The sequence below is a fragment of the Myxocyprinus asiaticus genome, chromosome 30, assembly GCF_019703515.2.
Source record: "Myxocyprinus asiaticus isolate MX2 ecotype Aquarium Trade chromosome 30, UBuf_Myxa_2, whole genome shotgun sequence".
Classification (NCBI taxonomy): Eukaryota; Metazoa; Chordata; class Actinopteri; order Cypriniformes; family Catostomidae; genus Myxocyprinus; species Myxocyprinus asiaticus.
In genome coordinates this window covers 43,051,108-43,054,365 of record NC_059373.1, presented here as the reverse complement: position 1 = coordinate 43,054,365, position 3,258 = coordinate 43,051,108, and the positions used below count along the sequence as shown (strand labels likewise).

The 3,258-nt window shown below is 35.9% G+C and overlaps 1 long non-coding RNA gene across 1 annotated transcript; it reads right to left on the bottom strand.

The window, feature by feature from the left end:
* Positions 1 to 429: 429 nt before the first annotated feature.
* LOC127420798 (uncharacterized) lies at positions 430 to 1,908 on the bottom strand. Its single transcript, XR_007893882.1, has 3 exons — positions 1,780 to 1,908; positions 713 to 784; positions 430 to 545 (listed from the first exon to the last, which is right to left on the bottom strand). It is a non-coding gene; the product is annotated as an uncharacterized LOC127420798 (long non-coding RNA).
* Between the last annotated feature and the right edge of the window lie 1,350 nt (positions 1,909 to 3,258).

The window sequence follows — 3,258 nt, the reverse complement described above, 5'->3', positions numbered from 1 at the left end:
ATGGACTATCTTCAGTGCTTAACATCTTCAATGTAGATAGCATATATACTGTATATACACATACAAATCAAGCGCTACACTGATTGCAGACACTGATTGGAGCTACTAGATAATGATCAGGGATTACAAAAGGCTAGTTAATCACTTAATCACTAAATGAATGATACACAAGTACTGCCCACATAGGTGGAGTAATCCATTGTATACACAACAGCAACAACAACAACAACAACAACAGGTGGATGGGAATGACACCAACAGAAAACAGGAAAGATGTAAGGTCTCATTAAGGGCAAGAGTTTGTTCTGTTTTAACTAGAAAAATCTATCGACTTTCACACTGCAATAATCTTTGTTCCAGATTCGAGTACCTGCAGGACAAGGTAACTCTATAAATGCCACAAACAGAGAGACAGGGTAGGTGTAGATAGGGTGTCTGGCTTCCTTAAAATGTCTGGCAACCGGAGATTTTGGGTCACCTCTGTAGATGGAACTACGATGTTCATTAATGCGGGTGCAGAGTTGTCTGTTGGTTTTGCCAATGTACTGCAAGCCACAAGGACAAGTCAGAAGGTAAATAATGTTAGTAGAACTACAAGTAATAAAACAAATAATTCTATATTGCTTTTTGGTAACAAAACTAACAAAAGTGTTAATCTTTTTGGAGTTGTGACAAGAATGACAATGTCTGCAAGGAAGAAAACCATTTGGACCTTCAAGAGTCTTATCCCATCCAACTGTTGTGTTACAATCAGAGTGAACCAATCTGTCCCAGATGGTTTGTCCTATAGAATGAACAAAAAGAGGCAAGTTAGTAAATAGATCCTTGCCTACATTATCAACTGTTAACACATACAAATATTTTTTAATTATATCCTTCACTTTAGCACTAATAGGACTGTATGTTGTGGAACAAATAACGCATGAAGAATGACTGTTCTTTGTTCTTGGATATTGTCTTTGAATAAATTGATTGTACAAGACTTTGGCTTGGCACTCAATTCTCTAAATTGCTGCAAATTCTGCGCAGTCGTAAAAACTGGCTATAAGGTATACTGCGTTTCAAAGATCTTGTGTGGAAACTCTTTGCATGCAAAACACTGTTTTTGTTAGTAGGTTTTACATAGAGTGAAGTGGAAAGTGTTCTGTTCTCAAGTAAAACCAATGTGTCTAAAAAGTTTAAAGATCTCCGATTGAATTCAAGACAGAACTTGTTAATATGCAGGGAATTCAAATAGTCTCGAAAAGAGAATACTTCCACCTCACTACCATTAAATTTAACATTGGTAAAAAATAACATTAGAAGAAAAAATTGTATTGTTATGGACATATTGATACTCTAGGTAACCCACAAAAAGATTGGCGTAATCATGGGCAAAAGTTGCCCCATTGCTGTACCCTGAAGTTGTAAAAAGAAATCATCCTGAAACCTACAATAATTATTTGAAAGGACCAATTGTGCCATTTCTATCAAATTATCAGAGGGGGGCAATTTGTTCTCTTTTGTGTTAAGAAAAAACTTAAGTGCCTGTAATCCCAAAGAATGAGGAATATTAGTATAGAGACTAGTCACATCAAGAGTTGCCAGGTAGATATTATCATCAACAATTTGAACCAGAGACAGTTGTTCTAGAAAATCACTTGTGCCTCTAAGATATGATGGCAGTTGAGTCACCAGAGGTCTAATATGGGCATCAATAAAGTTGGAAAGAGGCTCAGTCAGTGATCCTATCCTAGACATTATTGGGCAACCAGGAACTTTAGTGAGGGATTTATGTACCTTAGGTAAAATGTAAATGTGTAACAACGCTGGCAATGACAGGCAGACGATGATGAAGTGTAGAACCCAAGTGCAGTGTTTATTTACACCAACGTGAAATCCAGAGTCTTGACTTCCAAACAACATTACATAAACAATACCTGACAACAGACAATGGCAAACATGAGGGCTTAAATACACAGACATGGGTAACAAGTAAACAAGACGACCAATCACAAGACTGAACTAAAAATAAGACAATGAATCAATGAAAACAAGACACATGAACATGGAGGGGAACAGGATATCACATGACCAGGAACACATGAGGAAACAGGAAATCACATGACATGAAACCACATGACCTGAACAGGAACAGGAACTAAACTTAAAAATAAAAGACATGAAAACAAGAAAGTATGGTCAAATATTAGTTTTTTGTAAAACTGGTCTTCACCTGTATAATCAGATGTATTCAATTTATTTGACTGGAAATTCTGTTTGGAACGACCCTACAGCTTGGCTACCATTATTATTACTCCCAACCAAGTGCCCTGCGAAGGCATAATTTTTGCTTTCAAAGTGGCCACAAATCCCCAAGACTACATTACATTGACACAATGTTCAAATGAGCTGAGTTTGTTTTGGAATGCTTATGCTTTATTTTAAACTTTAAAGGTTTTGTCAAACCAAGATTGTCTCGACAATCTTTACAAATCTAGTTTAATCAATACTTTTCTTAAAGGCAAGTTATTTGTTTATAATGTAGGGCAAACATGCAGATATAGCATGTTTAGAGAACACTCTGGGATTTACAGTGATGCCAAATATTAGTGAGTTTGGCCATGATAACTTCCTCTCCTTGCTCTATAGAAATGTATGACATTACAATTCAGCACTTCAAATACAATATATATATATAAAATCAATTATTATCATGTTTTTTAATACACCAAACACTATATTGACGTTTGCTATCTCAGGAGGTTATAGTAAAATTGCATCATAATAGCTTGTAATATAAAACCATGGCATCTTTATAATGACAGAGCAAGCTGCATACAGGTGCATCTCAATAAATTAGAATGTCGTGGAAAAGTTCATTTATTTCAGTAATTCAACTCAAATTGTGAAACTAGTGTATTAAATAAATTCAATGCACATAGACTGAAATAGTTTAAGTCTTTGGTTCTTTTAATTGTGATGATTTTGGATCACATTTAACAAAACCCACCAATTCACTATCTCAAAAAATTAGAATATGGTGACATGCCAATCAGCTAATCAACTCAAAACACCTGCAAAGGTTTCCTGAGCCTTCAAAATGGTCTCTCAGTTTGGTTCACTAGGCTACACAATCATGGGGAAGACTGCTGATCTGACAGTTGTCCAGAAGACAATCATTGACACCCTTCACAAGGAGGGTAAGCCACAAACATTCATTGCCAAAGAAGCTGGCTGTTCACAGAGTGCTGTATCCAAGCATGTTAACAGAAAGTT